Raw genomic sequence first — 15,610 nt, 5'->3', positions numbered from 1 at the left:
GACAAGGGGTGCACACCTCTTGAATACCTTGATCTTTTGAATCAAAACACTTTAATCAAACCAAGAGGTTAAGTGACAAGGGGTGGACACCTCTTGAATACCTTGATCTTTTGGATTAAAATACATTAATTAACAAGGACAACAAGTGACAATGGGGCTCGCTCCTGTTGAATACCTTGGATAAAGGACGCGCTAGGTGAACACCTTGCTCAAATACTTTACTAAACGTCCGCAATCATCTATCCTAAAATCAATAACTTCGTAGTTCTTTCGAACTACAATCGCTCTGATTCTTCCATTGAAGATATGTAGGCACAAGACTCAAACGTCTTGGCGAGCACAATAATAAAAAACCTAAAAATCCTTTCATTTATTTTTTCTTGATTAATAAATTAAAGAACGCAAACATTACGCAAACACTCATTCATAAAACTAACTAAATGGGTCCCATCGAGTACGATGGAGGTGAGGGGTGCTAACACCTTCCCCTTGCTTAACCGACTCCCGAACCCTAATTTGGTTACGATGACCATCTTATCCATTTCTTTTCTCTTTGTGGGTTTTATCGATATTTTCCCTTTCCTTCTTGGAATAAATAAAGTTCGGTGGCGACTCTGTTGATATTTCGAGCGCATGATTCCGCTCGAGTCACATTTTTACCGCTACAGAAATTGGCGACTCTGCTGGGGACTATGAAATTTTAAGAGAGTTAACCCTAGTTTAGTTTAGTTTATGTTTAAGTGTTTGCCTTTGTTTGTTTACTCTTACGTTCTTTATGTTTATTCTTATGTTCTTTATGCTTATTCTTGTGCTCATGTGTTATTTATGTTTACTCTTGTATTATTTATGTTTCTTTACTCTTGCTTTATTGCTTGTATTTATATTGCTATATATATATATTCATCTGTGGGAATGGGAATGATGCTTGAGTGAAGCTATCAACCCGAGCTTTTGAAAAACAAGAGAAAAAACATAAGTTAGGAGGTGGTTGTGTAGTGCTAGTCCCCAGGGTGAACACCTTGAATGGCTAATACGAAAACCCCACTTGGAGGAGGCTCATTCATGAGATTTGTCATAAGACGGTTTGCCTGTCGCATGGCGAAAATCTGATTTGGCCGTTAACTCCAAGGACCTTTAGAACCCGTTACATCAATGGTGATATAGACATCTCTACCATCAAAAATCTCAGAGCCATCATGTGAGGGGATCTTTGGGTAAAAGAACTTTGAACTATCCCATCATAAGGAGCCTTCCTCATTAGTTTGTGTTTTTCCAGATTACATCCATCTATTTTATAGCATCGTATTGCATTTCATAATGTATGTATGCCATTGCATCTCATAAGTATCACTCTTGCATAAACAATCATCATGCATTTGCATTCATTAAACATGCATTTCCCAGAATCCAATATTCATACCTTTCATCCTCCAACACGGTTTACAAGGCAAATTTGATTACCCGACACTGTATTGGACTTAAAGCTTGTCTCAGAAGATGATGAGTGAAGAAATGAACTCAGAAGACCTGTGGTTAATATCATGGGAATGCTTCAAAGAATTAAACACCAAGAAGGTTCAACCTCGACACATTATGTGGTTAACAACCCCATGCCCTGAAGGGTGCCAAGACACTGAAGACATGCCTAACGCTAGTTATCAAGACTAGAAAGTTCATCCTGGTTTGGATTGTGTTGTGTTGCATTTGAACTTTGTCGTCCTTAATCGTAATTTTAATGAAATGGGCATTGCATTTGTTTTGAATTAATCATAACATGTCCTCTTACTTTATTTCCTTGCCACTTACACAAAATCAAAAAATTCAAAAAAATATTTTGCTTTTTTCCATTTCATTTTCTTTATCAGTTTTCTTGTTTAAGAAAATATTAGAGGGAGAATGACGATAAATGAAATACCCAAGTTGCATCAGTGTGCTTTCAAATAAAACTTTGTTGATGATGTACAGGCATTCTTTCAAATCCCAAACACTGGAGATATAAGGATGATAATCCCTCGTTAAACCCCTTTGAGCCTTAGAAGTAGGTGTTTTCTTTCAACACGAAATTGAAACCATTAATCAAAACCTGGGGCAGGGTAGTTGTTCAGTCAAAATGACTAATGCATCTGATTTCCAAGAGAATCATTTCATGGGGACCATCCCCAACCAAAAGTTCAAATGCATCCTCTCTTCGTACACAATGTCGAAGAAGTAGTGAACATACGAAGCTTATAACGGTTGTTTCCCTTGGAACATCAATAAGGCAGTCACAAATCTCAAACTCTCATATCAGTGAACAAATGTCACACAAGTTGTTCAGAAAAAAAATCAAAGAAAACCCCGCTAAGTCAAAACCTAAAAAATGAGGCTTAGGCAAAAAAAAAAAATTAGGGATATAAAAGTCAAAATAAAAGAGATCAGAAGATCATTATCAAAAGAAGAAAAGCAAAAACAAACTTGTGTGACTTCCAAAGAAGAATAGGTGACTGTCACCTTAGAATCCATTGGTTCTCAAGCATTATTCGTAACTCCTCTTGGAATTTGAATACATGTGTCAGTTAACTGAACTTAGGACTGAAGTACATCACGAAGAATGGGTGGGTTTAAATCAAATTTTGAGCCTATATCCTTTGTTTCTCAAACCGTGAACCTGGCCACGTTACAACCTCCGAAAGTCCTAATTGAAGTAAGGTTTCTTTTGAAAGCATACTAAAGCAAGGTTGCGTTAACCTGACTCCTGAATATTTGCAAAATCATTTGTTTCGATACCACGCTATCACATCATCTTTCACATCTTGAATTTCAAACTTTCATCCTCGTCAGGATTTATTCATCGATTACCACAATTTCATTTCAATAAATGATTTGTTTTCAAAACTTGCATGCACGCCGCATTAAAATTACCATTTTGAATTGAATAGTTTCATCTGCATGCCAACACTTTCCATCAAGGAAGTTTCGATAATGAAAATCATTTGAAGAGCCTATAGTGGAACCATCAGGTTTGCATCACTTCACAAGTCCTTCACTAAGGGGCACTCCATTCCAAAGTTCCAAGCACTAGGGAAATTCATTTCAAAGGTCCCAAACATTGGGGCATGTCATCTCAGGATCATCAGTTTGAATCCAAATTTTGTTGAAGCAAGTTTCTCCATATACTCAGCATTCTGGGGCAAATCAAGGCCAAGATCTCTCCTTCAAGTAGTCAAAACAGACTATGTCATATCAAGCGGCCCTTAAGCTCATAATTGGTGTTGGGAATCATGCTTGCACAAAAGTCCTACCAAAGGACCTCTTCTATTTCACAAAGTGTACCAGAGAACCTTTCTCATGCCCCCCATTGGGACACCCATTGAAACATTCAGCCATAACATGCATTCATTAATCATATAATCATGCATATAATTCATGGGGCACCTTCCATATCACCTACGATCATAAAGCTCAATCTTGCTCGGTATTTTCCACTAAAAACAAAACTCGACCCACCATAGGTACCCAAAGAAAATTTTTGATACCCATTGGCACACGTCTAGTAAATTCATAACTTGCATTGATCAACCATCATGCATCATTACGCGTGCATCAATTTGCACAAAAGAAAAAATGTCTCATGCATAAGCAAAAAGCATGCATGGATTCATAATCCCCAACGATGTCACTACAATCATTATTTTCTTGATAATCCATTGATTGAACATGCTTGTTAACCCTTTTCCAACCCACTGGTTGAAATTGATCATTTACCTTCTAGTCTTCTGAATCAACCTACTGGTTGAGAACTGTTCTGTTCATTTTTGTCAGCCCACTGGTTGAATTTAATCATGGATCGTATTTTTCAATTATTGTCAATCCACTGATTGAAGATCACTTGTTTTGTCAACCCACTGGTTGAAGTTTATCTTTTTTGTGTCAATCCACTGATTGAATATCACTCATCTTGTCAACCCACTGGTTGAAGTTTGTCTTTTTGTGTCAATCCACTGATTGAATATTATCTTGTTTTGTCAACCCACTGGTTGAAGTTTGTCTTTTTTGTGTCAATCCACTGATTGAATATCACTCATCTTGTCAACCCACTGGTTGAAGTTTGTCTTTTTTTATGTCAATCCACTGATTGAATATTATCTTGTTTTGTCAACCCACAGGTTGAAGTTTGTCTTTTTTGTGTCAATCCACTGATTGAATATTATCTTGTTTTGTCAACCCACTGGTTGAAGTTCAACTTTTACGTGTCGATCCACTGATTGAATATTATCTTGTTTTGTCAACCCACAGGTTGAAGTTCATCTTTTACGTGTCGATCCACTGATTGAATATCACTTGTTTTGTCAACCCACAGGTTGAAATTAATCATTTTTCCTGTCAATCCACTGATTGAACATCATTTGCCTTGCCAACCCACTGGTTGAAATTTATCATTCATCTTGTTAACCCGCTGGTTACAGTCAATCATTTACTTTTCAAAGCAACCCACTGGTTGAAAGCAGTTTTTCTTTGTCAATCCGCTGGTTGATGGAGTCAACTCACTAGTTGACGACAAATTTATTCCACATTCATTAATCCACCGGTTAATGTCAGTTACGTAGTTGTCTTAGAATCGACTCACAAGTTGATAACATTTTGTTTTACCTCCATCAATCCTTTCATTTTTCTACCATCAGTAAAAGTTGGTAGTTCACCTTCAGTAAACGTCGGTGATTCTTTTGTTTCCCTACCTTCAGTAAAAGTTGGTAGTTCACCTTCAGTAAACGTTGGTGTATCTCTTGTTTCTCTACCTTCAGTAAAAGTCGGTAGTTCACCTTCAGTAAGCGTCGGTGATTCTTTTGTTTCTCTACCTTCAGTAAAAGTTGGTAGTTCACTTCAGTAAAAGTCGGTGCATTCTTTCTTTCTCTACCTTCAGTAAAAGTCGGTGTATCTCTTGTTTCTTTACCTTCAGTAAAAGTCGGTAGTCCACCTTCAGTAAAAGTCGGTGCATCCTTTGTTTCTCTACCAGTGGGGGTATTTCCCTCTGTAGATTTGTAATCTCTTCTCAAGTGGAGTTGGATTCTATTTCCTAGCGGACTTAGATATCCCTTTGTGGTAATCCCTTCCCTAGTTGGGTCGCTTTGTCGATATTCCCTTGTGGAATTCATTTGTCTTTTACTTTGTTTTTTTAGTGGTAGTTTGTCTCTTGTGACACATTGTACCATTAATTTTCCTCATATACATTCATACATATCATATCATATGCATATATGCAGTTCTTAGGGCCAAAAATTGTGTATTTTTGTATTTAAGTCTCTTCAATCACATCCAGATGAAGATTTCAATCTTCATGCCTCTAGATTGAAGACACTTAAATAGGGGCATCTGTCATACCCCAATTTTTGCCCTACGCATTTAGTTCGTATTGAGCATGTCACATTCATACTTCATATGCGTTCATCGTTCATATCACATCGTTGCATATCGACTTTTTATTAAAGTTAACTAAACATCTTGCATTTTTGTATATTTGCATATCTTTCATTCGGATCAAGTATTTATCCGAAATTGTCATTTTTTTAGACGGTAAATATATCTATTTTTATTATTATCTTATTTTTTAGTTTAATTCTTATTAAAAAGTTTAAAAAAAAATGAAAAAATGATTAATTTTAGATTTTGGTTTAAACTTTGTTTATTTATTAATTTTATTTTTTATATCAATTTAGATTAATTCTTTTTCTTTTAGTCAAAATGTATTAGAATTTTGTATGTATTTTGGGTTGGGCCCATTTCACATCAGCCCATTTGAAACTTTTTTAGTCCATTACACACAAAGAAAGAATAACACAAAAAATGACAAAAAAATTGGTCGTTCTTCAAGTGTTGTTATCCTGCTATTCCAATACAAACACAACACTCCAAAATTCTGCTCCCACTACCTGCACCAATGCTGCTCCACATATGTCCAGATCTTTCACTAAAATGTTCATACAAATCTGATGCAAAAAAAGTGAAGAAATCAGTTGCTTCAAATGTCAGTGAAACTTAATAGACAAGGTTTAATCTTGGCTATTGATGAATCTGTTTGAATAATAGTATATAACAAGACTCAGCATAGACACGAAGGAGGGGGGCTCGAAAAAACTTCTGCCGAAAACCCATGCCCTCCGCACATACAGAACAACAACACAACAAACATCATTCACATTCAAATATACACACTAACCTCTTCATCAACTCAACTCACAACTCACCCTCAAAACTGAGTCACCCAACCATTATCTCCATTCAACCTTCACAAACCTTCACAAACTCCTCCATCCACTTACCTCAAAACAACCTTTCATCCAAACTCTTTCACATACATCATAACCTTCATACCTCACATCATATCATCCACCCAACATCACCATTCACTTTAATCGCACAACCTTCAACAACAATAACAACGAAGTAGCAACGCAACACGGCAACCTTCATTCAGAATCCAGCGCATACAATAGCCACAAAGAAGCAGCGTCACCGATCGAAATAGAAAAGGAGCAGTATCAAAATCAGAAGAGAGTCAAATACAAGCTCACCGTGGATTCGTCCCTCCGAGAACGTTTGGAGTCGGTTCGTTTCCTCTCTAAATCTTCTTCATGTTTGCCATAGCTTTTATCTATTACCATGCCCGGATTATTGTTGCTTTGATTGAACTTTTTGTCATGACTGAATCGATGATATGGATAATTGTTGTTGAGATTGATTTTGTTTGTATGTTTAATAAATTTGAGAGTGAGAGATTAGAATAGAGAGGACGAGATCCCGAGAGAAGTGAGGATATTCGTTGTTGTGTTAGACAGAGAGAATTCAGCGAGAGAGAGAGCTATCCGAGAGAGTTTAGATCGAGAGTATTAAGCGAGAGTTTAGATTGAGGTGTTACGGTTCAAACAGGGAGATGGGGCGGCCAGCTTTTGGAGGTCCCTAGGGTTTATTTTGAGTTTCTCAATCACCAAGTTCTTGTGGGCTTAAAGACATCTCATCCCGATATGGTTTTTTCTTAGTGCACCACTTTTTGTTACTATTAAAACACCCCATTTTCTTGTTAATTAATTAGATAGGTTTTTAATTGATTAAACTTGTTAGTAAAATTTTGACTATTTTTTTAATTGGTTAAATTTATGTAACTAATTAATTTTGTAGTTAATTTTTAATTAGCTTGGTTAACTAGTTAAATTAACATTTTCAATTCAATCTTGGATCGATATCAAGGTGCATTTTCATTCAAATAAAACTTCTCGATCCAATGTCGAGTCCATTTCATCTTCTCACAAAAACTTCAAAAAAACGATTTAAACTCATCACTTCATTTTTTTGCCCAAGCGCGAAGTCTTTTCATTGCCCAAGTGCAAATTTCACCCACGTGTGAATCTCATTCCAAAATTTGTCTTTTCCGCCCAAGTGCGATTAGACCCATTTCATAAACCCTAAAACGCTTGATCTAACGTCAAGTTGTTAATCTTTTTTTTTAACTATATCAAAGTGATCAAGTGACAAGTGGTGAACACCGCTTGAATACCTTGATCGTTTGAATTTAAATACATTAATCGAATCAAGAGAACAAGTGACAAGGGGTGGACACCTCTTGAATACCTTGATCTTTTGAATTAAAACTCTTTCTTAATTATAATCAAAGTGATTAAGTGACAAGGGGTGAACACCTCTTGAATACCTTCGATCCTTTGAATCAAACATTAAATTAAAGTGATTAAGTGACAAGGGGTGCACACCTCTTGAATACCTTTGATCCTTTGAATCGAACCTTAAAATTAAATCAAAGTGATTAAGTGACAAGGGGTGCACACCTCTTGAATATCTTAATCTTTTGAATCAAAACACTTTAATCAAAACAAGAGGTTAAGTGACAAGGGGTGCACACCTCTTGAATACCTTGATCTTTTGAATCAAAACACTTTAATCAAACCAAGAGGTTAAGTGACAAGGGGTGGACACCTCTTGAATACCTTGATCTTTTGGATTAAAATACATTAATTAACAAGGACAACAAGTGACAATGGGGCTCGCTCCTGTTGAATACCTTGGATAAAGGACGCGCTAGGTGAACACCTTGCTCAAATACTTTACTAAACGTCCGCAATCATCTATCCTAAAATCAATAACTTCGTAGTTCTTTCGAACTACAATCGCTCTGATTCTTCCATTGAAGATATGTAGGCACAAGACTCAAACGTCTTGGCGAGCACAATAATAAAAAACCTAAAAATCCTTTCATTTATTTTTTCTTGATTAATAAATTAAAGAACGCAAACATTACGCAAACACTCATTCATAAAACTAACTAAATGGGTCCCATCGAGTACGATGGAGGTGAGGGGTGCTAACACCTTCCCCTTGCTTAACCGACTCCCGAACCCTAATTTGGTTACGATGACCATCTTATCCATTTCTTTTCTCTTTGTGGGTTTTATCGATATTTTCCCTTTCCTTCTTGGAATAAATAAAGTTCGGTGGCGACTCTGTTGATATTTCGAGCGCATGATTCCGCTCGAGTCACATTTTTACCGCTACAGATATAGATTGCAATGTGAAAATCGTTTCTCGTAATCATTACCGAAGAACTGCTAGAAAACGTATCGATGAACGAAACTAAGGCTAGAGATCGCAATATGAAAATCGTTTTAGCAGGAGCAGAAAAACGGCGAGCTTAATCAAAATTTTCACCTAATCAATACCGAAAAAGCTAAACTAAAGAACTAAACGCTATGAAAATTGTTAGCCGTAGAACGTCAAAATTCACGTTTCGATTACGAAAAGGGATCAATGATCCAAACTTAAAGAACGAAAGTAAAGCTAGATATAGATTGCAGTATGAAAATCGTTTCTCGTAATCATTACCGATGAACTGCTAGAAAATGGATCGATGAACGAAACTAAGGCTAGAGATCGCAATATGAAAATCGTTTTAGCAGAAGCAGAAGAACGGCGAGCTTAATCCAAAATTTCACCTAATCATTACCGTAAAAGCTAAACTAAAGAACTAAACGCTATGAAAATTGTTAGCCGAAGAACGTCAAAATTCGCGTTTCGATTATGAAAATGGATCGATGATCGAAACGTAAAGAACGAAAGTAAAGCTAGATATAGATTGCAGTATGAAAATCGTTTCTCGTAATCATTACCGATGAACTACTAGAAAATGGATCGATGAACGAAACTAAGGCTAGAGATCGCAATATGAAAATCATTTTAGCAGAAGCAGAATAACGGCGAGCTTAATCAAAATTTTCACCTAATCATTACCGAAAAAGCTAAACTAAAGAACTAAACGCTATGAAAATTGTTAGCCGGAGAACGTCAAAATTCACGTTTCGATTATGAAAATGGATCGATGATCGAAACTTAAAAAACGAAAGTAAAGCTAGATATAGATTGCAGTATGAAAATAGTTTCTCGTAATCATTACCGAAGAATTGCTAGAAAATGGATCAATGAACGAAACTAAGGCTAGAGATCGCAATATGAAAATAGTTTTAGTAGAAGCAGAAGAACGGCGAGCTTAAATCAAATTTTCACCTAATCATTACCGAAAAAGCTAAACTAAAGAACTAAACGCTATGGAAATTGTTAGCCGAAGAACGTCAAAATTCACTTTTCGATTATGAAAATGGATCGATGATCGAAACTTGAAGAACGAAAGTAAAGCTAGATATAGATTGCAATATGAAAATAGTTTCTCGTAATCATTACCGAAGGACTGCTAGAAAATGGATCGATGAACGAAACTAAGGCTAGAGATCGCAATATGAAAATTGTTTTAGCAGAAGTAGAAGAACGACGAGCTTTATTCAAATTTTCACCTAATCATTACCGTAAAAGCTATTCTAAAGAACTAAAAGCTATGAAAATTGTTAGCCGAAGAACGTCAAAACTCACATTTCGATTATGAAAATGGATCGATGATCGAAACATAAAGAACGAAAGTAAAGCTAGATATAGATTGCAATATGAAAATAGTTTCTCGTAATCATTACCGAAGAACTGCTAAAAAATGGATCGATGAACGAAACTAAGGCTAGAGATCGCAATATGAAAATTGTTTTAGCAGAAGCAGAAGAACGACGAGCTTAATCCAAATTTTCACCTAATCATTACCGTAAAAGCTAAACTATAGAACTAAACGCTATGAAAATTGTTAGCCGGAGAACGTCAAAATTCACGTTTCGATTATGAAAATGGATCGATGATCGAAACTTAAAGAACGAAAGTAAAGCTAGATATAGATTGCAATGTGAAAATCGTTTCTCGTAATCATTACCGAAGAACTGCTAGAAAACGTATCGATGAACGAAACTAAGGCTAGAGTTGCAATATGAAAATCGTTTTAGCAGGAGCAGAAAAACGGCGAGCTTAATCAAAATTTTCACCTAATCAATACCGAAAAAGCTAAACTAAAGAACTAAACGCTATGAAAATTGTTAGCCGTAGAACGTCAAAATTCACGTTTCGATTACGAAAAGGGATCAAGGATCCAAACTTAAAGAACGAAAGTAAAGCTAGATATAGATTGCAGTATGAAAATCGTTTCTCGTAATCATTACCGATGAACTGCTAGAAAATGGATCGATGAACGAAACTAAGGCTAGAGATCGCAATATGAAAATCGTTTTAGCAGAAGCAGAAGAACGGCGAGCTTAATCCAAATTTTCACCTAATCATTACCGTAAAAGCTAAACTAAAGAACTAAACGCTATGAAAATTGTTAGCCGAAGAACGTCAAAATTCGCGTTTCGATTATGAAAATGGATCGATGATCGAAACGTAAAGAACGAAAGTAAAGCTAGATATAGATTGCAGTATGAAAATCGTTTCTCGTAATCATTACCGATGAACTACTAGAAAATGGATCGATGAACGAAACTAAGGCTAGAGATCGTAATATGAAAATCGTTTTAGCAGAAGCAGAATAACGGCGAGCTTAATCAAAATTTTCACCTAATCATTACCGAAAAAGCTAAACTAAAGAACTAAACGCTATGAAAATTGTTAGCCGGAGAACGTCAAAATTCACGTTTCGATTATGAAAATGGATCGATGATCGAAACTTAAAAAACGAAAGTAAAGCTAGATATAGATTGCAGTATGAAAATAGTTTCTCGTAATCATTACCGAAGAATTGCTAGAAAATGGATCAATGAACGAAACTAAGGCTAGAGATCGCAATATGAAAATAGTTTTAGTAGAAGCAGAAGAACGGCGAGCTTAATTCAAATTTTCACCTAATCATTACCGAAAAAGCTAAACTAAAGAACTAAACGCTATGAAAATTGTTAGCCGAAGAACGTCAAAATTCACGTTTCGATTATGAAAATGGATCGATGATCGAAACTTGAAGAAGAAAGTAAAGCTAGATATAGATTGTAATATGAAAATAGTTTCTCGTAATCATTACCGAAGGACTGCTAGAAAATGGATCGATGAACGAAACTAAGGCTAGAGATCGCAATATGAAAATTGTTTTAGCAGAAGCAGAAGAACGACGAGCTTTATTCAAATTTTCACCTAATCATTACCATAAAAGCTATACTAAAGAACTAAACGCTATGAAAATTGTTAGCCGGAGAACGTCAAAATTCACGTTTCGATTATGAAAATGGATCGATGATCGAAACTTAAAGAACAAAAGTAAAGCTAGATATAGATTGCAATATGAAAATCGTTTCTCGTAATCATTACCGAAGAACTGCTAGAAAACGTATCGATGAACGAAACTAAGGCTAGAGATCGCAATATGAAAATCGTTTTAGCAGGAGCAGAAAAACGGCGAGCTTAGTCAAAATTTTCATCTAATCAATACCGAAAAAGCTAAACTAAAGAACTAAACGCTATGAAAATTGTTAGCCGTAGAACGTCAAAATTCACGTTTCGATTACGAAAAGGGATCGATGATCCAAACTTAAAGAACGAAAGTAAAGCTAGATATAGATTGCAGTATGAAAATCGTTTCTCGTAATCATTACCGATGAACTGCTAGAAAATGGATCGATGAACGAAACTAAGGCTAGAGATCGCAATATGAAAATCGTTTTAGCAGAAGCAGAAGAACGGCGAGCTTAATCAAAATTTTCACCTAATCATTACCGAAAAAGCTAAACTAAAGAACTAAACGCTATGAAAATTGTTAGCCGTAGAACGTCAAAATTCACGTTTCGATTATGAAAATGGATCGATGATCGAAACTTAAAAAACGAAAGTAAAGCTAGATATAGATTGTAGTATGAAAATAGTTTCTCGTAATCATTACCGAAGAATTGCTAGAAAATGGATCAATGAACGAAACTAAGGCTAGAGATCGCAATATGAAAATAGTTTTAGTAGAAGCAGAAGAACGGCGAGCTTAATTCAAATTTTCACCTAATCATTACCGAAAAAGCTAAACTAAAGAACTAAACGCTATGAAAATTGTTAGCCGAAGAACGTCAAAATTCACGTTTCGATTATGAAAATGGATCGATGATCGAAACTTGAAGAAGAAAGTAAAGCTAGATATAGATTGTAATATGAAAATAGTTTCTCGTAATCATTACCGAAGGACTGCTAGAAAATGGATCGATGAACGAAACTAAGGCTAGAGATCGCAATATGAAAATTGTTTTAGCAGAAGCAGAAGAACGACGAGCTTTATTCAAATTTTCACCTAATCATTACCATAAAAGCTATACTAAAGAACTAAACGCTATGAAAATTGTTAGCCGGAGAACGTCAAAATTCACGTTTCGATTATGAAAATGGATCGATGATCGAAACTTAAAGAACAAAAGTAAAGCTAGATATAGATTGCAATATGAAAATCGTTTCTCGTAATCATTACCGAAGAACTGCTAGAAAACGTATCGATGAACGAAACTAAGGCTAGAGATCGCAATATGAAAATCGTTTTAGCAGGAGCAGAAAAACGGCGAGCTTAGTCAAAATTTTCATCTAATCAATACCGAAAAAGCTAAACTAAAGAACTAAACGCTATGAAAATTGTTAGCCGTAGAACGTCAAAATTCACGTTTCGATTACGAAAAGGGATCGATGATCCAAACTTAAAGAACGAAAGTAAAGCTAGATATAGATTGCAGTATGAAAATCGTTTCTCGTAATCATTACCGATGAACTACTAGAAAATGGATCGATGAACGAAACTAAGGCTAGAGATCGCAATATGAAAATCGTTTTAGCAGAAGCAGAATAACGGCGAGCTTAATCAAAATTTTCACCTAATCATTACCGAAAAAGCTAAACTAAAGAACTAAACGCTATGAAAATTGTTAGCCAGAGAACGTAAAAATTCACGTTTCGATTATGAAAATGGATCGATGATCGAAACTTAAAAAACGAAAGTAAAGCTAGATATAGATTGCAGTATGAAAATAGTTTCTCGTAATCATTACCGAAGAATTGCTAGAAAATGGATCAATGAACGAAACTAAGGCTAGAGATCGCAATATGAAAATAGTTTTAGTAGAAGCAGAAGAACGGCGAGCTTAATTCAAATTTTCACCTAATCATTACCGAAAAAGCTAAACTAAAGAACTAAACGCTATGGAAATTGTTAGCCGAAGAACGTCAAAATTCACGTTTCGATTATGAAAATGGATCGATGATCGAAACTTGAAGAACGAAAGTAAAGCTAGATATAGATTGCACTATGAAAATAGTTTCTCGTAATCATTACCGAAGGACTGCTAGAAAATGGATCGATGAACGAAACTAAGGCTAGAGATCGCAATATGAAAATTGTTTTAGCAGAAGCAGAAGAACGACGAGCTTTATTCAAATTTTCACCTAATCATTACCGTAAAAGCTATTCTAAAGAACTAAAAGCTATGAAAATTGTTAGCCGAAGAACGTCAAAACTCACATTTCGATTATGAAAATGGATCGATGATCGAAACATAAAGAACGAAAGTAAAGCTAGATATAGATTGCAATATGAAAATAGTTTCTCGTAATCATTACCGAAGAACTGCTAAAAAATGGATCGATGAACGAAACTAAGGCTAGAGATCGCAATATGAAAATTGTTTTAGCAGAAGCAGAAGAACGACGAGCTTAATCCAAATTTTCACCTAATCATTACCGTAAAAGCTAAACTATAGAACTAAACGCTATGAAAATTGTTAGCCGGAGAACGTCAAAATTCACGTTTCGATTATGAAAATGGATCGATGATCGAAACTTAAAGAACGAAAGTAAAGCTAGATATAGATTGCAATGTGAAAATCGTTTCTCGTAATCATTACCGAAGAACTGCTAGAAAACGTATCGATGAACGAAACTAAGGCTAGAGTTGCAATATGAAAATCGTTTTAGCAGGAGCAGAAAAACGGCGAGCTTAATCAAAATTTTCACCTAATCAATACCGAAAAAGCTAAACTAAAGAACTAAACGCTATGAAAATTGTTAGCCGTAGAACGTCAAAATTCACGTTTCGATTACGAAAAGGGATCAAGGATCCAAACTTAAAGAACGAAAGTAAAGCTAGATATAGATTGCAGTATGAAAATCGTTTCTCGTAATCATTACCGATGAACTGCTAGAAAATGGATCGATGAACGAAACTAAGGCTAGAGATCGCAATATGAAAATCGTTTTAGCAGAAGCAGAAGAACGGCGAGCTTAATCCAAATTTTCACCTAATCATTACCGTAAAAGCTAAACTAAAGAACTAAACGCTATGAAAATTGTTAGCCGCAGAACGTCAAAATTCGCGTTTCGATTATGAAAATGGATCGATGATCGAAACGTAAAGAACGAAAGTAAAGCTAGATATAGATTGCAGTATGAAAATCGTTTCTCGTAATCATTACCGATGAACTACTAGAAAATGGATCGATGAACGAAACTAAGGCTAGAGATCGTAATATGAAAATCGTTTTAGCAGAAGCAGAATAACGGCGAGCTTAATCAAAATTTTCACCTAATCATTACCGAAAAAGCTAAACTAAAGAACTAAACGCTATGAAAATTGTTAGCCGGAGAACGTCAAAATTCACGTTTCGATTATGAAAATGGATCGATGATCGAAACTTAAAAAACGAAAGTAAAGCTAGATATAGATTGCAGTATGAAAATAGTTTCTCGTAATCATTACCGAAGAATTGCTAGAAAATGGATCAATGAACGAAACTAAGGCTAGAGATCGCAATATGAAAATAGTTTTAGTAGAAGCAGAAGAACGGCGAGCTTAATTCAAATTTTCACCTAATCATTACCGAAAAAGCTAAACTAAAGAACTAAACGCTATGAAAATTGTTAGCCGAAGAACGTCAAAATTCACGTTTCGATTATGAAAATGGATCGATGATCGAAACTTGAAGAACGAAAGTAAAGCTAGATATAGATTGTAATATGAAAATAGTTTCTCGTAATCATTACCGAAGGACTGCTAGAAAATGGATCGATGAACGAAACTAAGGCTAGAGATCGCAATATGAAAATTGTTTTAGCAGAAGCAGAAGAACGACGAGCTTTATTCAAATTTTCACCTAATCATTACCATAAAAGCTATACTAAAGAACTAAACGCTATGAAAATTGTTAGCCGGAGAACGTCAAAATTCACGTTTCGATTATGAAAATGGATCGATGATCGA

Source organism: Vicia villosa, unplaced genomic scaffold, assembly GCF_029867415.1.
Source record: "Vicia villosa cultivar HV-30 ecotype Madison, WI unplaced genomic scaffold, Vvil1.0 ctg.001067F_1_1, whole genome shotgun sequence".
NCBI classification, from domain to species: Eukaryota; Viridiplantae; Streptophyta; class Magnoliopsida; order Fabales; family Fabaceae; genus Vicia; species Vicia villosa.
Note: the sequence above shows the minus strand (reverse complement) of the source record.